This window comes from Psammomys obesus, unplaced genomic scaffold (assembly GCF_907164565.1).
Source record: "Psammomys obesus unplaced genomic scaffold, mPsaObe1.curated_primary_1811, whole genome shotgun sequence".
Lineage (NCBI taxonomy): Eukaryota > Metazoa > Chordata > Mammalia > Rodentia > Muridae > Psammomys > Psammomys obesus.
The window spans coordinates 1,716,113-1,739,608 of record NW_026596430.1 but is presented as its reverse complement, the minus strand read 5'-3'; the positions used below and the strand labels follow the sequence as shown (position 1 = coordinate 1,739,608).

General features: G+C 38.8%; 1 long non-coding RNA gene across 1 annotated transcript in view; it reads right to left on the bottom strand.

The window, feature by feature from the left end:
• Positions 1–23,496, bottom strand: part of LOC129669560 (uncharacterized) — a 54,958-nt gene that overhangs the window by 18,178 nt on the left and 13,284 nt on the right. The window contains exon 2 of the long non-coding RNA XR_008719038.1: positions 19,564–19,694. This is a non-coding gene — a long non-coding RNA (uncharacterized LOC129669560). The remainder of the gene's footprint in view (positions 1–19,563; positions 19,695–23,496) is intronic.

Genomic DNA, 23,496 nt, shown 5'->3' with positions numbered 1-23,496 from the left:
AGGAGCTAGCTTGAGCAAACACTCTGGGCCTTGGAGAAAGTGGGACACCCTAGCTGAAAGAAATGAGTGGGAATGGGGTCCACAGGGACTACAGAGCAGGATTCCTGTAGAGCTTTGCCAATGTGAGATTGTAATTGATTGGAGGATTTATGACATGAAACCTCTTTAAGTAACCCACAACAAAATTCTTGGAGAACTAAAATTTTTATTAAAATGTTCATCGAATACAAATGGACAATGTTGGATTGGGGAAATGGAAAAATACTATAAAATAAGAATATTTAATATAGTCACAGTATTTAATATGAATATTACATGAACATAAAGATTAAGATATCAGTGTATAAATGTAAAGGATGGTATGATATAAGAGATTTTTAGTAAATATGAATTTCTATCAATAAGTTTTTAAATGAAGAAGCTGCATTGTCAATGTAGAACACAGAATGGAAGAATTATCTACAAAATATGTTATGGGCACACTCTAGATGATCTGAGAAAAATTCTATAAAACTTAATGTTTGGATCATTCCTAGTCTGTTGAGCCTATCCAAGAATGAAAATGATGTGAATTTTTTCCATAAAGCAAAATGCTGCAATAAAAGTATCAAAGAAGCAGCACAAAACAGTCTCCCCATTAGATGAGGCATAGAATATCTACACCAAGTATATATAATGGCATTGAAATAAATTGTTTCCAAATAGCACATGAAGCATTAAAAATAATTACTGGTGGAAATGGGTGCTGTTTATAATAAAAATGGGCTTACTGCAGAGCAACATGAATAATAACTTAGTGCCACTAAGTTTTTATTATCCACTAAGAACTAGATACTTAAAGTTGTTAAAAATATAAATTTTATGTTTTGCATATTTAACAGCAATCTTTAAGAACAAAAATGCAAAATTCACTCCCTGCTTTTTAATTTATTTTTGTTTGATAAAAAACTTTATGAACACAACAGCTGTCACTATTTTAATACAACTAATAAGTATACATTCACATTTTACAAGATTATGATAAAAAATTATAAATTACCTTTTTATCCTGATAAAAACAGTATGTCTCTCAAACCAAAACTAGTACTGTGTTCTATGGTGAAACTAGAAAAGAATTTTTGCTGTGGTTAATGATGAAAGAGGAACAGCTATGTCAATTATAGTTAATCTCATTTAAAGCTTGCTCATGAATACAATTAAGCTGAATAAAAAGTAAACAACTTGTGATTATTGGCATTGAAAGAGAATATTAGGAGCTTGCAGAAGTTGTAACTGCACACTGAAAACCTAGAAATTAATGCAGAAACTCATATAGCAAAAGATTTTAGTAGAATAATTAATTTTAATTAGATATACACACACAAAGATTCTATACACCAGCTTTTGCTTGATGATGTCATGGACTACTTGATGATGTTATAGGCAACAAACACCATTCAAAACTAAAACAAAGCTATAAATCATCTAAAAATGACCATTTCAAAGCAAAATGGAACCTTATGAGAACTGAATTTTTTATTTTTTTTTTATGTGCGACTGTTCTATATGTTCTGTATGTCTTTGTACCACATACATGTCTGGTGTGTGAGGAGATCAGAATAAGGTGTTAGATCACCTGCAATTGAAGTTATTGACAGTTGTGAGCTGCCATGGAAGACTAGGAATCAAAACTGTGTCCCCTGCAAGAACCACAATGGCCTTTGACAACTATGCCATCTCTCCAGCCCCTAGAACTATGAATTTTTAAACAAAGAACTTATAGGATGAAAGATACAGAAGACCACTGAAAATGTAAATGAACTTTCAAGACATAAAACTAAGTATTTACCAAGTAAAGCTCAAATATATTTGACACACAAAATACAAATATATCCTGATATAATTTAATGTGCAAATTGAAAAATAATATGCATTCTTTATTTGCACAATAAAATGTCTTTTTATAAAAAAAATAATTCAGGGGGACATAACTACAGACACTGAGGAAATCCAAACAATCATTAGGACTTACTTCAAAAGTCCATATGCCACAAAATTTGAAAACCTAAATGAAATGGACAATTTTCTTGATTGATTTGACTTACCAAAGCTGAATCAGGACCAGGTAAATCAACGAAATAGTCCTATATCCCCCAAAGAAATAGAAGCAGTCATCAAAAGTCTCCCATTCAAAAAAAGCCCAGGACCAGATGGCTTCAGCGCAGAATTCTATCAGACCTTCAAAGAAGAGCTAACTCCAATTCTCTTCAAACTATTCCACAAAATAGAAACAGAAGGAACATCACCAAACTCATTCTATGAAGCCACAGTCACCTTGGTACCTAAACCTCACAAAGACTCAACAAAGAAAGAGAATTTCAGGCCAATCTCCCTTATGAACATTGATGCAAAAATACTTAACAAAATACTTGCAAACCGAATACAAGAACACATCAAAGATATTATCCACTATGACCAGGCTTCATCCCAGGAATGCAGGGGTGGTTCAATATACGGAAATCCATCAATGTGATCCACCTTATTAACAAACTGAAAGAAAAAAAACACATGATAATCTCCCTAGATGCTGAAAAAGCATTTGACAAAATCCAACATTCATTCATGTTTAAAGTACTGGAGACATCAGGGATACAAGACACATATCTAAACATAGTAAAGGTGATATACAGCAAGCCTATAGCCAACATCAAACTCAATGGAGAGAAACTTAAAGCAATCCCACTGAAATCAGGGACAAGACAAGGCTGCCAACTCTCTCCGTATCTCTTCAACATAGTGCTGAAAGTCCTTGCTAGAGCAATAAGACAGTTGAAGGAGATCAAGGGGATACAGATGGGAAAGGAAGAAGTCAAATTATCACTATTTGCAGATGATATGATAGTATACATGATGGACCCCCAAAACTCTACCAGGGAACTCCTACAGCTGATAAACACCTTCAGCAAAGTAGCCGGATACAAAATTAACTCAAAAAAATCAGTAGCACTCCTGTATACAAAAGACAAAAGGGCTGAAAAAGAAATTAGAGAAACAACACCCTACACAATAGCCACAAATGACACAAAGTACCTTGGTGTAACCCTAATCAAGCAAGTCAAAGACTTCTATGAAAAAAATTTCAAGTCTCTGAAGAAAGAATTAGAGTAAGATATGAGAAGATGGAAAGATCTCCCATGTTCATGGCTTGGCAGGATTAACGTAGTAAAAATGGCCATCTTACCAAAAGCAATCTACAGATTTAATGCAATTCCCATCAAATTGCCAACACAATTCTTTACAGACCTGGAAAGAAAAATTCTCAACTTCGTATGGAATAACAAGAAACCGAGAATTGCTAAAACAATCCTCTACAATAAAAGATCTTCTGGAGGTATCTCCATCCCTGATCTCAAGCTGTCCTATAGAGCAACAGTTATAAAAACTGCATGGTACTGGCATAGAAACAGAATGGTGGATCAATGGAATCAAACGGAAGACCCAGAAATAAACCCACACACTTACGGACACCTGATTTTTGACAAAGATGCCAAAACCATACAATGGAAAAAAGATAGCATCTTCAACAAATGGTGCTGGTCCAACTGGATGTCTACATGTAGAAAAATGAAAATAGATCCATACTTATCACCCTGCAGAAAACTGAAGTCCAAGTGGATCAAAGACCTCAACATAAAACCAGACACATTAAATCGGCTAGAAAAAAAAAGTGGGGAATACCCTAGAACTCATTGGTACAGGAGAAAACTTCCTGAACAGAACACCAACAGCACATGCTCTAAGAGCAACAATCAATAAATGGGATCTCATGAAATTGAAAAGCTTCTGTAAATCAAAGGACACTGTCATCAAAACAAAGCGACTGCCTACAGATTGGGAAAGAATCATCACCAACCCTTTATCTGACAGAGGACTCATATCCAATATATATAAAGAACTAAACAAGCTGAAAAGCAACAAACAAAGTAATCCACTTAAAAAATGGGGAACAGAGCTAAAGAGAGAATTCTCTGTAGAGGAATATCGAATGGCAGAGAAGCACTTAAAGAAATGCTCAACCTCATTAGCCATTAGGGAAATGCAAATCAAAACAACCCTGAGATTTCACCTTACACCCATCAGAATGGCTAAGATGAAAAACTCAAGGGAAAACACATGCTGGAGAGGTTGTGGAGAAAGGGGAACCCTTCTCCACTGCTGGTGGGAATGTAAACTGGTACAACCACTCTGGAAATCAATCTGGCGCTTTCTCAGACAACTAGGAATAGCGCTTTCTCCAGATCCAGCCATACCACTCCTAGGCATATACCCAAAAGAGGCTCAAGTACACAAAAAGGACATTTGCTCAACCATGTTTGTAGCAGCTTTATTTGTAATAGCCAGAAGCTGGAAACAGCCCAGATGCCCCTCAACTGAAGAATGGATGCAGAAACTGTGGTACATCTATACAATGGAGTATCACTCAGCAATGAAAAATAAGGAAATCATGAAATTTGCAGGTAAATGGTGGGACCTGGAAAAGATCATCCTGAGTGAGTTGTCCCAGAAGCAAAAAGACACGCATGGTATATACTCACTCATATAAACATACAACATAGAATAAACCCACTAAAATCTGTATATCTAAACAAACTAAGCTAAAGAGAGTACCCTAACTAAAATGTTCAATCCCCATCCTGAAAGGCAAAGAGGATGGACATCAGAAGAAAAAGAAAATAGGAAACAACCTCAGAACCTGCCACAGAGAGCCTCTGAAAGCCTTTGCAGTATAGACTGTCAAAGCAGATGCTGAGCCTGATGGCCAACTGATGGGCAGAGTGAATGGAATTTTATGTAAGAAGTGGGAAATAGTAAGAGCTGGAGGGGATGGGAACTCCACAAGGAGAGCAACAGAACAAGATAATTTGAACACAGGGAACTTCCCAGAGACTCATACTCCAACCAAGGACTATTCGTGGAGATAACCTAGATCCCCTGCACAGATGTAGCCCATGGCAGGTCAGTGTCCAAGTGGGTTACATAGTAATGGAAAGAGGAACTGCCTCTGACATAATCTGATTGGCCTGCTCTTTGATCACCTACCCCTGAGGGGGGAGCAGCCTTACCAGGCCAAGGTAGAGGACAATGCAGCCACTTTTGATGAGAACTGATAGACTAAGATCAGAAAGGAGAGGAGAACCTCCCCTATCAGTGGACTTGGGGAGTGGCATGCATGCAGAAAGGGGAGGGAGGGTGGGATCAGGAAGGGAGGAGGGAGGGACTTATGGAGGAATACAAAATGAATAGAATGTAATTAATAAAATAAAATTAAAAAAATAATTCATGTAAATGTTCCAAATTAGAAATGGATTGCAAAATCTACAAATGAAAGCTTAAATCTTGTAGACTGTGATCACCCAGAAGAATCTTCTTACCATTAAAAGCTGTTTTCAGACACTTTCTGGACATAACCCACCCCTGTGCACCTGCTAGATCATCTGGTACATGCTGCTTTCCAGACATCTTACAGTCTACCTAGAATAGGTCTCCATGAAATGACGATGCTGGTATAGTCAGAATGGTCGCACATTGTTCTGCTGTGCTGTTCTCCTTTGTCCGTTACCTCTATCCAATCTTGGGAGATATGCAGATTGATGGCACTTTTGTTATCCAGAACATTGAAGTCAATCATTTATGACCTGGTTAGCTTTGCACAGGCCACAAACTACAATGACAATAAAGTTCCAGATTCCAGATTATACTGGCTGGGTTGTTTGTTTGTTTTGTCTACTTGAAGAAAGCTAGAGTCATTTGAGAGGCATTAAGCTCAATTGAAAATATAAATCTCCATAAGCCTCGCTTGAGGGCAAGCCTGTGTAGCATTTTCTTGATTGGTGGTTGACGCTGGAGGGCCCAGCCCATTGTGGTTGAGGCCTGGGTTACATAAGGAAGCAGACTGAACAAGCCATGAGAAGCAAACAAGTAAGGAACATTCCTCCATGACTCCTGCTTCGATTCTGCCTGTAGATCCCTCTCCCAACTTAGCTCAATGATGGAATGTAATATGAAAGTGGAACCAAAAAAATCCTTTCTTCCCCCAGTTGATTATAGTCATGGTATTTAATCACAATAATTGAAACCCAACCTAAAACACAAACCCTGGAATCAGGAATGCCAAGGGAACCAATTTTAATGACTTCTGATATGAAAAGGTTTTGAACACTACTGATGAAGAAAACTATTTAAACCTGAAAATGGAAATAAAAACAATAAAGAAAACACAAGCTTAGGAAATTCTAGAGATGGAAAACTAGGTAAACAAACGGAAACTACATCACCAACAAAATACAAGTGATGGGAGAGAGAATCTCAGGCATTGAAGATACAATAGAAGAGACAGATTCATTGGTCAAAGAAAATGTTAAATCTTAAAAATTCCTAATTTATTATCATGAACCACTCCAATCAGGGAAAGGCTCCACAAAGTCACTTATGCTAAGTAGACTGAGATTGCACTGTCTTTTGATGCCATCCCAAGAAATCAACAAATGCCTTCTGGGATCACTGCAGCAGGAAAAGAAGGCCAGTCTCTCTCATGAACATTAATGCAAAAATACTCAATAAAATACTTGCAAACTAAATCCAAGAATACATCAAAAAATCATCCACCATCTTCAAGTAGGCTTCATCCCAGAGATGCAGGTATGGTTCAGTGTATTAAATTTGTCAGTGTAATCCACCATATAAACAAACCGAAAGAAGAAAAACCACATAAACATCTCATTAGATGTTGAAAAAAATATCCTTGACAAAAATCCAACACCCCTTCATGAAAAATGTCTTAGAGAGATTCGGGAAGCAAGGGACATACCTAAATATAATCAAGGCAATTTACATCAAACCTATAGCCAACATCAAATGAAATGAAGAGAAACTCAAAGAATTCCACTAAAATCAGGAACAAGACAAGGCTTTTCATTCTCTCCATATCTACTCAATAAAGTAACTGAAATTCTAGCTAGAGCAGTAAGACAACTAAAAAAAATCAAGAGGATACAAATTAAAAAGTAAAAAGGCAAGTTATTAATATTTGCAGAAGATATGCAACCTCAAACATTCTACCAGGAAAATCCTCCAGCTGATAATCGCCTTTAGTGAAGTGGCTGAATACACGATTAATGGGAAAAAAAATCAGTAGTCCTTCTGTATACAAATGACAAAGAGGCTGAGAAAGAAATCAGAGAAACAACACCCTTCACAATAGCCACAAATAAAATATTTTGGATGCAAGGCAGAAACTTATTGCAGTAGAAATTCCATGAAGAGTAGCCCTTGAAGAACTCCTACAAATGGGGACACAGAGCCTGAATCAAACATCTTCTATAACCAGATAAAGCCCAAGAAGAGGGATTATAACACCAACTCAGCCACAAAACCTTCAACCTACAGTTTATCCTGCCTTCAGAGTGTTCTGGGACTGTAACATCGTGTAATCATCATCATCAGAGTGATCAGACAGACTTCATCCAGTAACGGATGGAAGCAGATGCAGAGACTCAGGGCAAAACAGGTTGCTGTGCGATGGACACAGAGGAAGGTCATAGGAACCACAGGAGTCAGGGACACCACAAGAGCAAGACCCATGGAATCAACTGTCTCGGACTCATGGGAGCTCTCAGAGATCAGGAAGTCTGTGGGGTTTGACCTAGGCCCTTTGCATATATGTTACGGCTGAATAGCTTGATGTTCTTGTGGGATTCCTAACAGTAGGAGCAGGGCCTTTCCCTGACTCTTTCACCTTCTTGTGGGACCCTTCTCCTCCTCCTAGGCTGCCTTATCCAGCCTTGATATGACAGTATATGGTAGCTTACTATGCCATGTTTGGTTGATGTCCATGGAGGCTTGCGGTTATCTGAGGCAAGGAAAAGGGGGTGGATCCAGGGGAGAAGGGAGATAGCAGGGAGAGATTGGGCAGGGGAGGGAGGGGAAACTGCAGTCAGAATGTAGTATTTGAGAGAAGAATTTTAAAAATTCTTTCATTGCTACTTCAAATAAATAAATAATAAAAATTTCCCAGGTAATAATTTCATTCTTTAGAATTACTTCGGTTTTAACTTCTAATGAAGTCCTATCCTTTTAACCCATGCCATCTATAATAACAAATTTGCAACAATAAACGTCAAATAATTAGAGATTTAAAAAATTAACAAATGTGTGTCTATGACATATTCATAAGGTATTAAATAACAGGACTTTTAAGAATGTTTGTATTATACTTTTTAATTCTGTAAGGAAGGATGGAAATGTCAAGTGAGGGGAGGATAAAGAACAATGGAGTCTAAAAATATCTTAAAGATTGAGCTTTTTAATTCTGGAAAGGGCGTTAGGTTTTTATTGTTGGCTGGGGTATGCTGGGAAGAGGTTTGCAACACTCTGTGGTGATATATATAAGTTAATATTTCTGTGATCAATATGATTTGGTTGTATAAAATACAAATTTTTGAGTATAGATATTTTGCAAGTTCCTTCTTTTGAGGGCTGAAGTTGTAGCGCTATTGATAGAATGTTTGGGTAGCATGCACCAGCCCTGAGTTTGGTCCCCAGCGCTTTACAAACCAGGTGTGGTAATATATGTAATTTCATCTCTCTGGAGGTCAGGGTGGGAAGATCAAAAGTTCAACGCCGTCTTCAGCTACACAGCACATTTGAGATCAGACTGAGATATGTAAGACCATCTTTCAAAAAGAGAAAGTTCTTCTCCCCGGGATAAACTCACAAAGTTTATTCAACTACCCATGGATTCCTAGGTAAGTCACATGTTGTTAATTAATAAAACAACTTTTATAAAAACAATAGACTCTCTGAGCCCTAAAGTGACTATTTGGAGTGCATAACTATTATTACATAATTGTGCAAGTCCTTATTTTCTAAATATATGTCATGTTGTCTGTAAGACACAGGAAAGGATGAGTAAGAGGGCACTGTAAGAGAAAAAAAATCCATGTTTTCACATGTGCTCATTTCTACAGAAATAAGATCCTTAGGTGTGTGAAATTCTAAAGACACTAGAACTCAAAAGTCCCTTCCAATCCTCAGAATCGTTTCAGATTTCAGTCACCTACTACCAACTGTGGTTGAAAAACATTAAGCAGAGCACTCTCAAATTAAATAATTTCTGAGTTTTAAGTTGTGCATCATTGAAGCAGCATGATGAAGTCACACGATCACACTCTGCCCTATCCATGATGTAAATTCTCTTTTCCCCCAAAGTATCCATACCATATATATAAGCTATCCAACCCACTGGTCACCTAAAAGCCTCCTCTATTACAATATGTTCTATTGTTGTATCCTAGGGCTTATGTTCAACAAACATAAATACCAAATTATTTGGTCTCCCAGCAGCACAAGAAAAGTATTTAAATGGCTGCAAAACTTGAATCAAAACTTGAAACCAATAACGGCCCCAAAACACAAGAATAGTAATACTGGCAATTTACAAATGACAAAGAGAAACGGTAAAGTGCTTCCTTCCAATTAGGATGTAAAATTCTCAATTTAATGTGCAGAGAAAATAATTATAATACAAGGTTATTAAGATCTGAAGTACAATAAGACATTTTGAAGGAAACCACATTCATATAAGTTGTATTACAATATATTATTACAATATATTATTGAAATTGATCAAATGTATTACTTAGCCATTGTTAATCTTTTTATGCATCTGACTTATAAATTAAGTATTATAAATTAAGTATTTATAGATAGGAAAAAACATTGAAAATACAAGGCTTGATACTATCAAAAGTTGCAGTCATCCAAGAAAGGGATTAGAATAAATCCCCAAAGATTGAGGGAGATGACTATAAATTACAGAGTTCAAGCCCTATGCTGACAATGGTTTTAATGGCAAAATTTCATTTTCATTCACATAAAATGAGGACAAGTAACAATTTCTCCCTGGGGGGGTTACTGTGAGAACCAGATGGCATGGTTGAGTTCAATCCATTTTGAAATTTATAAGGCACATCACCAGAGGAGTTCTTTCTAATCCTCTGATCTCCTTAACAAAAGACACAGAGCTCAGCACATAGTAAGCACTCAATAAATAGTGAAAAGTCTTCCCTGATAGCTCCTAGAGGCTTTGCATAACACTCAAGCTTACCAAATACAATCACATTAAATCCAGCTCTTGGATTTTTTATTATTGATTTACACTCATTTCTCTCCCATCACCAGCTCGAACCTTTCATCAACTCTTCTCTGAACAGTCATATAACAAGCAAAAAGAAAGAAGGAAAGAAACATGTACACATTTTTTAAATGTGAGATGGTAACATTTTCTATACAGCATAGCTGAAATGCAGTGTCTATAGGCGACAGATGATCCAGTCTACTTCAGTTCTGTCCCTCATAAGAATCCATGAATTGCTTTCACTTTTTCACTCCAAACTGAAATTCTGCCACAGTCTTCAATAGGTACAGAAGAGAGAAAAGCCATTTCTTTAATAAGCATTTGGTAGGAATTTCTCCCTCCCACCTCATCGAATGGTTTCTAACATTCAAACAGAAAAGGATTCACGCCCATAATTTGTCTGAGCCAAGATATCTTCAGATGATAGGTAACCACAATGTATAATTTACTTTTCAGAAATAGAGTTCTATCTCACGGGTTCTAAAGAAGGGGTTGCAGAATTGGCTTGTGAGAAATGAAAAGGGGAGGGAAATTATTTGGTCTCCCAGCAGCACAAGAAAAGTATTTAAATGGCTGCAAAACTTGAATCAGGACAAAGGTCACAGTAAAGTCCTCTTTCAAAGGCATTTTTTTAACTTATTCTAATTTGGTTACCTTTTATAAATGTTCAGCCATTTGATTCTGGGACCAGATATATTTACATAAATTTTAGAAAATGAACAAAGGAAACCATGTATTGCAAATCAACATTCTTCTTCTTCTAATTCTTCTTCTTCTCCTCCTTGTTTTCAGAAAATTGTAGATTTGCACACACTAGCAAAAGCTATCAGTTCATGCCCTTCTTGCTCAGTTCACTTGAGCGGAAACACCATCCAAAAATTAGAGCAGATGGTTCCGACCGACATCTCCACAGTGACATAACCTGCTGACCTTCAGTGTATTCCTCTGGTGTGTGTAGATCTACCACTCAAAATTCATATACCATCAACATAAGAAGCCAGAGAGTTCTATCACAATGACCTTTCCCCCGGGCCCGTTTAGAAGCCTCTCTTTCCTTGCCTTGTCTCAATAACCTTTAGGGATTGCTTCTTTTTCATCTAGCAAAAGCCTTTGAGATTTATCCAAGATGAAATATGCAATTTGCTTCTTGAGGTTAGTGGAGTAGCTCAATGCAAAAAGAGCTTGCTTAGAATGTACAAGGTTTGATCTCCAGTGTGACAGTGACAATAACAATAACAATAATGTTCTCCGTTTTCTTAATAAGCATTAGATAATATAGACAACAGCCATTTACCAATAGAAAAATCTTGATTGTTCTCTTTTGGAGAATCTTGAAAATAAAACTGCTAAGACTTTCTGGTAGGACAGAGACTTCCAGAAGCTGCTTCCAGATGTTCTTTTAAAGTACAAGAATCATTATAAAAAATATAGAGTCTCTTTCAAACAAGAAAGGGAAGGCCTTAAGAAGCTCACAAAGACAGTGATAAGACAGCATAACTGCCAGGAAAAAGACAGAAGATCCACAGACATACACATGCAAAAGCCAAGCTGAACGCTGCTCTAATCATGTGTCTTCCCTTCAAGGGGAGGTGAGGCAAAATCCTGATTCAAAAGATAAGCCAGATGAGCCATGATGAAGAGACTGGTGATCCTACCATTGAGACAAACCCATGACTGCAAAATTCCCACATTTAGTTGCAGGCTTTGGTGAGACCCTGATTCCTTCAGTTGACACATCAGCAGTGGAAAGTTGATCCGTTCTGTCACTCTACATGACTCAGACGGTAATGGCCAGGCACTGTCTTGAGAGGGAATACATTGAGAAATACTGTCATACACTGGGAACACTAAGGCAAGAGACAGCTCCAAGAAGCAAAAGTGGAGAACAGCAGAAACAGACACTGGCAAGCTGGAAAATGAAGATTAGGGTTAGGCTCAGCTCTAGCAGTCAAGTGCATTTAACTGTTACTTCAATGACTTTGGACAGGAACAGAATAACATGAGAGTGTGATAGGCCCAAGTCTGAGCTCAAGAGAATGATGCACCTCCTAACTGACTGTCCAATACAAGGTTCTCATATACACACAAACAACAAAAACAGAGTCAGATATTTGTGCATCTAAAATTATATATAATACATATAATTGTATGTGTACACGCACATACATACACACACACACACACACACACACACACACACATACATCTTTCTTTAAGATCCATAGCCTATCTAACAAAACCTGTTGGTCAGGATAGCCCAAGTGATTGACAGAACAATACCCTGTTACCCTAGGGTGCCTCTCAGAGGTTGAAAGCGAGTTCCAATTGCTGAAGTCACTGTACATTTAGGACATCAGAGTTTGAAGATTCAAGCTAGTTCTAACCTAAAAACCTCCTTCTAGGGGTCTAGCCTTCATGGTACCAGAAAGTACTGTGTAAGTGTTCAAGCGAGGGAAGAAATGCATAATCCTTTTTTAAAAAATATTTATTCATAATCCATTTTCTAAAAATATTTATTTGTATTATTTTAAGTGTGTGTGGGGGGGTGTCATGATAAACCCTTAAAGCTGAAGCAGTGTGGTTATCTGAGTCCAGGGGATCCTGTAGAGACTGAAGCACCAACCAAGGACCTACATGGACCTGACCTAGAACCCCTGCTCCAATGTAGCCCATAAGCAACTCAGTCTCCATATGGTTTCCTAAGTAAGGGGAGCAGGGGCTGGCTGCCTCTGTCATTAACTCAGTTGCCTGCTCTTTGAACACTTGCTCCTAGTGATGCAGCCTGGCCAGGCCACAGAGGAAGAGGATCCAGGCAGTCCTGATGAGATTTGATAAGTTATGGGCAGATGGCAAAGGAGGAGAACTCCCCCCTTTCAGTAGAGTAGGGGAAGAGGATAGGGGGGAAAAGGAAAGAAAGGTGGGACTGGAAGGAGTTGAGGAAGGGGACTGCAATCGGGATATATAATGAGTAAATTGTAAAAAAAAAAAAAGCTGAAGTAGTGGCAGTTGTAAACCAAACAACATGGATCATGGATGCTGAACCAAATTCAGGCCCTCTTCATGTGCTCTTAACCAGAGAGCCATCTCTCTAGTGCCTTTTTTTTTCTAGCTTCTTTTTTTAATCTTTACTTTTCTACATCCTCTGTTTCACAGTTTTATTTTTACTGTGCTAGCAAAAGTATTTTTTATTTTTATTCTGCTTATTTCTTTATTTCTCTTTCTACATTTATCTAGTTTTGTTTGTGAATCATTTTTATTATAGGACAATCCTTACTCTTTTCATTCTTCTTTCTTCTTTTGTTCCATCTTTGCCCTTTCTCCCTCTTTATCTTTAGCAGTATTTTCACTATATATAATTTTCTTTTTCTGTAAAACATTTTTTATTCTGCTTCTTAAATTCATGTAACACTGCTTTTGAATTTTCTCATTGTTTTTGTTGGTTTATTTTCCTTTACTTTTAGAAACTTCTGATCACTTGCTCTTTTCTCCTTCCTTCTGTAACATTCTTCTCCAGTCCTTTTCCTTTCATTCATTTAACTTTGCTTCTCAAGTTTTCCTTTCTCTGCTTCCTTACTTTATCTTATTCACTTACTATTTTTACATTTGTACTCTGCACAAATAAGAATTTTCTAGAATCAACTGAATGAATATATATTAAGAAAGGCATTTATTAGGCTGGCTTACATGATTCTGACTGCACATTCCACCCCTAGCTGTCTGCATGAGAGGCAGAGGGTCCAGTAACTGCTCAATCCACGGGACTGGATACCTCAGTACTCCTCGTGCAAGGCTGAAGCACTGGAAAATTCCTCACTGGAAGGTCAAAGAAGCTAGACTACAATGGCAGCAGCAGTAGCAACAGAAGAGTAGATGCACTCACTAGCAAAGAATGAAAGCAAGCAGGCAAGAGTGCTTTCCTTCACATCTCTTTATATCTGGGTCACAAGCAGCATGGAATTAAAAATCAGCAAGAAAACTGAGATTTAAAAAAAGAAGTAATGTTAAAAGTGGAAAACTCAATTAATATAATAAAAATTAGCAGAAATCATCAACAGAAGACTTGACTAAGCAGCAGAAATACTATCAGGAGTGAAGGACAAGGTTGATGAAATGTTATATTCAAACATTAATTTAAAAATGAAAGGTAAGCAAGCTATATCTCTATGTTTTCTGAGAAACAGTCAGAAGACTATGCCTAAGAATCCATGGATAGAAGAAGGTGCTGGGATAAAAGTTAAAGTCATGGGAAATCCACTCTTTAAAATTCTATCACCACATTGCTTAAGCCTAGAGAAATAAATCGCTACTCAAATACACATGGCTAGAATGAACTGACCTGTGGCATAGGATATTCAAGATACACAAAATACAAAGAAAAAAAAAAGATCAAAAAGCACCAACTCACCAATAAAGGCAAAAATGGAATAGCACTAAATCTTTCATCAGCACACAAATTTGATTTTAAATTTTTTCATCAAAATAACAAGATATTAAAGCAACCTGCCAAAGTCAGTAGCCATTCTATATACATACAATAGATAATACCAAGAAAAAATACCAGAAACAATGGCTTCAAAAATGCCTAAAAACAAATATGACCAAAAAGCAGAAAACTTTTACAATGAAAATGATTAAACACTGAAGAAATTGAAGAAGACACTAGAAAATGTAAAGACCTACCATATTTATGAATTGGCAATTAGAATTAAAAAGTGCACATTTACAAGTGCAACATATAGATTCAAAGATATTTCCATCAAAATTCCAATGAAGCACATAGGTCCCAAAAGTCCAAAGTGATTCATCACAAAAAGAGCAATGCTAGAAATGCAGAAACAATAACTGATTTCAAATTGTATAGTGCAGCCATAGTCACAAAACATGTGTTACTGCCACAATGGAGGCATGAAGATCAGTACTATAGAACAGAGGACCCAGTGATAAAGCCACACAAACTGTCACCTTGTTTTTGACAAAGGTACTCAAAACATATGGGAAAAACGTTTCACAACGGTGCTGAGAAAACTGATCTTAACATGTAAAAAAAAAAACAAAACTAGCTCCATATCCCTCAACATAAGAAGGATCAATTCTAAATACACCAAAAATGTAAATGTACTGTCTGAAAATTTGAAGCTGTACGAGGTCTGCATAGATGAACTATTTCAGGAGATGAGCGTAGATGAAGATTTTGTGGAGATGGTGGCAATAGCACAGGGGACCAGCGGAAGCACTGGCACATAGGATTACCTGAAAGGGGAAAGTTTCTTCTAAGAAAAGAAACAACCACCAGACCAGAGAGAGCTATGGAAGTGAAGAAATATTCTTGTCAACTTCATGTCAGACAGATTAATATTTGGAATATATCAAGAACTGAAAACATTAAGCACCAAAAACACAAATCATCTAATCAATAAATAAACAGTCAAAATTTTAAAAATACCAACAAATGCTCGAAAAGTATTCGGCGCCCTTAGCCACCAGAGAAACTCAAATGCTTTCAGTATTGCTCTTCCACAGGGAATGCTGGCAAGGATGCAAAGAAAGAGAAGCTCTTCTTTCTTGCCAGTCTGAATTTAAAGTTGTGCAGTCACTATGGCAATCAGTACGGAGAGTCCTCAAAGAACTAAAAGTAGAACTATTGTATGACTCAGTTGAACCCTTCCTTGGGTAGATACCCAAAAGAGCCTCGGTCAGCATGCCAAAGGGATATGTAGATATCTGTGTTTATACTGCACTATTAAAAGAAAAAAATTAACCATCCTAAATGCTTGTCAACAGACAATGAGACTTTTTTAAACGCTACAATATGAAACTTTATGTAGCCAATCAGGAAAAAAAAAAAAAAAGACATTTGCAGGGGTATGATTGGAAATAGAAATCATTATGTCAATCAAAGCCAACCCAACTTAGTAAGAAAAATATTGACTGTCTCCTACATGTTGATTATCTATTTAGATTTGTAAGTATGAGTGTATCTAGGAGTGTGTATTTATGGGTGTGTACACGGGTCATGAAATTACAGTGGGAATCATGAGAAGAAAAAGGAAAGTCCTAATGGAGGAGGAAATAGAGGCTATGATGGAATACTAATAAGAAAGCAAAAGGGTTTGGCAGAGCAAGGAAAACAGCATCTAGAATAAGAACAGTAGGTATGTACAGACAGACTGCACTTGGGAACCACAGTCTGCCATGAAAACAGAGTCACAGCATATGTGTGTGAAGAAGCCATGATTAAACCCCTTACTTCGTATACAAACATAAAAAAACCTTTAATTACCAAAATGAAAAAACAAACAAACAAAATGAATTGCATTCTTTAAGTTCACCTTAACTTGTTTGTCATAGTTTTGCATATGATATTATCTCTAGCTTTACATGGTACTCTGTGTTACAACATGCTTACATTGCTTGTCATGGTGCATGGACACCACTGTTTTGGAACTTGAAATGAAGGGGGGAGCAGCCTTACCAGGCCACAGAAGAAGACAATGCAGGCACTCCTGATGAGACCTCATTGACTAGGATCAGATGGAAGGGGAGGAGGACCTCCCCTATCAGTGGACTGGGAGAGGGACACAGGTGGGAGGGAGGGTGGGGTTGGGAGAGGAGGGGGGAGGGAGGTAGAGGGGGGAATGCAAAGTGAATAAACTGTAATTAATAAAAATGAAAATTATTTAAAAAAATAAGAAATGAAGTAGTAAACTTTACTCTCCTTTAGGTCATTTTACCTAGCCCCACTTTGTGTTCTTCAGGCAGTCTTAGGGGTTCAAACCCCAGGTAACACCCACAATTCATGCCAACATTCATTATCATTATTGTAAGCATTATGCTTTTAATGCTAATGTTAATTATTATATGTGATTTGTCAAAAACAGCAAAAATTTTATTTCACTTATTTGCATACATGTCTTTCCATTCTTCTATCTTCTATCTGGATACTCTAGGACTCTCATTACCATTTTCAGGAGTTTTGTAAATGAGTCTAACTGGCTGGCCTCCTGGTGTTAGGCCCATCTTTTTGCAGACAGAACTCTGTCTTCAGTACCTCCTGTTTCCAAGATTCATAGTTATCAGGGATCAGCCATCTCTTGGCCCTTGGCATCATTTTGAAGCCAAACCTTACATTAGTGTTACAAAGCAGAAAGAGGGGCAGCCTGTTTCCCCTATACCGTGTTTGTGTATGTGTGTGTGTTGTTGTTGTTGTTGATGATGTTGTTGTTGTTTATGGATAACACATTTAAACATTAGAAAGATCCTCATTAAAAACTCCACATTTCTGAATTGCCTAGGAATTTCAAATCTGGCCACCAGGACCTGACTGTGACCCCAGCCATCTTACAGATTAGGAGAAACAGCTGTCTTTTGACAATGCACAGGCAACTCCCTACTTTTCTTGAAAGCCAGATTCTCTGACCATTAAAATCATCCTTCTGTCTCCTTGAGTTAACAAAGCCTGACTTAGCTCAATAAGGAACAACCACCAATCTTATCACTGCACTGTACAAACACTTTCCCATAAATTCTTTTATTTCATCCTGACCATTAAAAGCTGGCACCATTTAATCCTAATTCTAAAGAACGGACGTTATTGGCCCTGTTTGAAATCTCAGGAAACTAACATTTAGAAAGAGCAGTCCAAGGTCACAGAACCTTTAGAGAAGGGTTGGGATGACTCCTGGCATTTTCCTGTCAGAGTACTTTTCTCCCTTGCAGCACACAAGGCCCGAGAAAATCCATAGCAATGGGACAATATACAATGCCTCATTGCTTCAGCATGTGAGAGTTCTTTTATCAAAAGATTCGCATGGATTCCCCAGCTGTCATTCATAGCCACCCACACTGAGTACTTACTTTGTCAAACCAATCAAACATAAAATCCCCACAAAGATGCAAATCACATTGAGAAAAACCTGGTTATAACCTTTCCAATTACTACCTATTAAGCTCGAGGCAAATTGCTTTCCTGCCACTTAGATTGGCACAACCCTACAAACTTTAAATATAGGCTAAGGAAGCACAGCAGCACACTTTCAAATGGCCAAGAATAAAAAGAAAATATGTCATCATACATGATAAATATCTTAATGTGAATATGTATGGAGAAGAACTATTGAAGTACAATAAAAGCTGAGCTACTTAAGACTCCACAATCTATTCTGTAGTCTCTATTGCCTCTAAAACTGTGACCTCTGACAACACTACTGAGACACAAGAAAGAAGCAGAGCACCTGGGAAATGCCATGAATAAGCTTCCTTAGGCATGATCTTCCCAATGCTGTTGCTATAATCACCAGCCAAATGACAGGTGTTCCGAAGGGTTATGTAATAAATAACCCCATCCCAGAAAGCATATAGTAAGAACAAATAAAAGAACAATGTGGGAACTGGAAAAGATCATCCTGAGTGAGATATCCCAGAAGCAGAAAGACATGCAGGGTATATACTCACTCATAAGTGGATATAAGATATGTAATATAGGATAAACATACTAAAATCTGTACACCTAAAGAAACTAATCAAGAAGGAGGACTCTGGCTAAGATGCTCAATCCCCAATCAGAAAGGCAAAGAGGATGAACATCAGAAGAGGGAGAAAATAGGGAACAGGATAGGAGCCCACCACAGAGAGCTTCTGAAAAGCTCTACCCTGCAGGGTATCAAGGCAGATGCTGAGACTTATAGCCAAACTTTGGGCATAGTGTAGGGAATCTTATGAAAGAAGGGGGAGATAGTAAGACCTGGAGAGGACAGGAGTGCCACTAGGAGAGCAGCAGAACCAAAAAATCTGGGTACAGGGGTGTTTTCTGAGACTGATACTCCAACCAAGGACCATTCGTGGAGATAACCTAGAATCCCTGCACAGATGTAGTCCACAGCAGCTCAGTGTCCAAGTGGATTCCATAGTAATGGGAGCAGGGACTGTCTCTGACATGAACTCAGTAGCTGGCTCTTTAACCACCTCTCCCTGATGGGGTGCAGCCTTACCAGGCCACAGAGGAAGACAAGGCAGCTAGTCCTGATGAGACCTGATAGGCTAGGGTCAGAAGGAAGGAGAGAAAGACCTCCCCTATCAGTGGATTTGGGGAGGAGCATGAATGAAGAAGGGGAGGAAGGGTGGGGTTGGGAGGGAAGGAGGGAGGGAGCTACAGGGGGGGGGGGGGTACAAAATGAATAAACTGTAATTAATAAAAATTTTAAAAGCTGCTAAAAAACAAACAAACAAAAACAAGGCTCAGACTGACCAGAGAATGCACTGCCCAATCAGGGAGGCAGCTTCCTTGCAATGAGAAGAGAAACAGCTTAGGAAAGGAAGAAGCTGCAGCATCAAGCAAATAGTACAGAGAGACGGCAGTCAGGAACCATGGCCTCAGGTTCTGGTATACTCACCCCACCCTTGCTTCCCCTGAAGCTACGAGGCCAGGGACCACTTCAGCTGGAACACTGTGGCAGTAGTGTGTCTTCCAAGCTCAGGCTCCAGCTCTCTTTCCTGAAGTCTTGGATTGCTGGGTTGGACAGACCTCAGGGGGGAGTTCCAAGTGAGAAAAATAGATAGGAGGACAGTTTAGGATATGTAAACATGTTTGTGTTTAAATTCCAAGTTGGGGATTTTAGTTTGTCCACACCTGTTAAGTCTCTCGTGCAGAATGTGGTTTTTGCCAGGCAGATTAGTTGAATTCTGAGGATTTTGAGGGGTATAAATATGACAGCCCAGAGGAAGAAGGCATGGCTGCTTGGAGGACTGCTTCCTGCTGGTTCTATCTCCTGCTGCATTTGCTGTTTGCTGATTTGCTGGTTACCTGGCCTTCTGGATTTCTGGATGACTATATTGGAATTGGCCCCAAAAGAATCCTACGACCCTACCCAGTGGGAAGTAGCAGAGAGAACTCCGCCCCTATCTCCACTAACCTTCTTTCTCTCCTGCCCAGTGTTGAGGGGTTGGAAGGGAAGTAGAAGCATTTAATAACCATATAAAAAGTAGGTTTGTTAAAAAAAAATCAAGGTCAACAGGGGGATGAAGACGTTTTCAGGTATTCCCAGGTACCCACCCATTCTAACCATCCTCAGAGCTAAATTCTTCCTTGCTGAGACCTCAGACATCAGGGACTAAAGAGAACCCATGCAAGCTCCAGCCTCTCTGATGTCCAGAAAAATAGAATATATATTGTTATTTTTCTCAATTGCTGTGACAAAATGATTGAGAAGAATCAGTTTAGGGAATGAAGACTTACTCGCAGCTTGCTGTTGGAGGAACTACAGAATCCAGCGGCATATTGTTGGGTTCTGGGACTCAGGTGAACATAGGTAAACAACTTTCCTGGAATGGCATTTGCTACTGGTCTGAATTATGACAACGGTAAATCTTGGACATAATCTGAGGCTCAAGTGGTCTATTGTGACAGTGCCCTTATAAAATGGATATGGGAGCTGCTTCATAACACACCAGTAGCAAGTCTGATTCCCAAAAGGATATGGCAGCTGGGCCAGTAATAAAAGCTAGATACAGTCAGGCATTTGACACCACCTGACAGGAGGCTGCCCATCTAGATCTAGACATCATTCTGTGTTCCTATACCTATTACAAGGTGTTTCTTCCATGAAAGGAAATAAGGCCTTCTTGTAAGGATGGGATTTATTTTAAGGTATGAAAGTTGTGTCTGTGCTGAAGGAGGCTCCTCCCGTGGAAATCTCTAGGCCAAGTAAGAGACAGATAGTATTGGTTGTGAAATGCTTGAGTGGGCCTTAAAGTTATCATCAATCATATAGCCATGAGACATCTATAGTACTATACTATACTATACTGTACTATACTATATTATATATATATGTATATATAATATATAATGTATATATATGCTATAGTGTGTATATATATGTATACCTGTCCTTTTATATTATATTCATTTGTGCATGGAGGGGTGGACATGTGTCATAGCACATGTGTGGAAGTCTGAGGACAATTTATAGGACACAGTTCTCTCCTTCTATCATGTAAGTTCTAGGGTTTGAACCCAGGTCTTCAGCCTTGGCAACAGATTCCCTTACTCTCTGTGCATAGTTTTATGTCAGCTTGACATAAGCTTGAGTCATCTCAAGTAGAGGGACCCTAAACTAAGGAACTGATTTGATTCCACCAAATTGGCCTCTAGACAAGTCTATGTGGCACCAATTCTTGATAAGTGATTGAAAATGTGGCACTGGCACCCCTGGGTATTTGGTGCTGGGTTGGATAAGAAAGCAATCTCAGCAAGCCAGCAAGAGTAGCTGGTAAGAAGCATCCCTTCCTGGACTTCAGTTCCTGCTTCGAGGTTCCTACCTTGACTCCCGTCATTGATTGACCATAAGCTGTAATATGAACTAAAACCTTTCTCCCCCAAGTTGTGGTGGTCATGGCATAATCACAGCCAGAGGAGAAAAAATAAAACTGAAATACCCCATGAGTCATCTCGCATTTGTCATTTTTCATCCCTAAGTTTGTGGTGGTTTGTTGTACATCAGTCACTAGAGGATGAAAATAAAAGCAAAATGGAGGAGAACAAGACACATTTATTGCAGAGCCTGTACAGAAAGGAGAGTCAAGCATGATCCCAAGAATGCAGCCAAAATATAAAAAATAAAATCAATAGAAAGAAACATTAGCATCTAGGAGCTATTAGTCTATGCTGCAAAACCAATTCTCAGTGCCAGCAACACATATAAACTGCTATAATCACATTAATCATTATAATCACATTAATCAGCATGAGATTATTCTCCCAGGAAATGCCAAATGGCCTTTTTATATAATTTTTTTTTTCTATACAAGAGACTCAGTTTAATCTTTTGACAGACATACCATAACCAGCCCCCTAGTGAGTGTTCTGCAAGAAACCAACTTATCAGGAAGATAGTATTCACTAGCCTTAGGGGTATAAGGGACTGGTTTCTGATGAACCCCCATGGACCAGAACTGTTCCAACCTTTGAGGGCTCAAGCTATCTGATGTCTTGTCTAGCACTGCTGTTTGAGACATTAGTCTTTATTCATTGTACCTCAGCACTCTGCAAAATTCCTTTACCTGCCTGTTCAGAACTGTCCAACTTAGGCTCCTAGATGCCATCCTAAATGAAGTAGGTGTACCTCCTGACTCAGATACCTGCACAGAATCAGGCCCAAGAGCTGCTATCGTTTGAGCCATTTGTAGAAAAGACTACTGGCTCTTCCACATTGCAGAACTGCCCTGCAATTCTGTAGTAGTCCTATGGGTCCAAGTGCCAGACTATTGTGCTCTATGGTGGCCCCACTCAAGAGCAGCAGAGCCTCATGTGTTGTGATAACTCTTGCAGAAAGTGCAGCATTCCCATAGCAGCCCAACCACCCCCTACCTGGATCCATTGTGAAGCCTCTTTTTTCTAAGTACTTCCCCCTATGATTCTCCAAACACCACTAAGGAAGGTCAAAGACACATACCTGCTCATTCTTCCTAGATATACTAAGGCAAAAGTAAGCCTTGCTCCTCTGAGCTGTTTGTCTAAGTGGGGCATTTACCTTTCAATTGCCAGTTAATACCTGCGGAGCAGAGTCCCAGCTCACTCAGCTCTTCCACTACAAGAAAGACTTAATGGACCTCAGAGTCTCACAGGTTGGCAGTTTAAGCAGAAATTTCCAAATTTGCAGAGGAACGGTTTTGTTGTTTGAGTTGCCAGAGGGGAGGACAAAACAGGAGAGTGGTTGTCTATTGACTCCTCTGCCAAAAAACAAAGAATGAAAAGAAGAAAGAAACCTGGGCTGCAAGGATCAAGAGCAGAACCAACAAGGGGCACAGGTGGCAGAAGGTACTTTCTATCAGCCAAAGCTGAGCATCAGAGAAACACCCAACAATGGACTCCTTCTGTTCCCAGGAAGAAGAAAGCAGTGGGTCTGAGGGATGGGGGAGAGCCTCTGAGCCTTGATTGAGCCCCATTGTGGAGCTGTCTGGGAAGATTGCACAGCTGGGCTAAGTGTTGTATTCAACAAACCACATGATGGGCAGGGCTTTTGTGCTAGGGACACTCCAGTCAGCACGGAGCCTTAGACACTTGAGAAAATTAAAGCCTCTCCAAGCCCTTTCACAACACACCTGATTTCTGCATTAAATTTTGAGGGTGTATAGGCATTGTGTTGGGTAATTGCCAGTCTTGAATGTCACTACAGGCAACTGGCTTGCTCTGATCTCCTCAGACAATGGACAGACGCTAGTTCTCCACACACATACAGACCAGTCACAGGAACCACTGGTAGCAGCAAGATGCTGGGTTCTGGCCCCATTAACTTCCAGGCCCAGCCTCACCATGTACTGAAGGA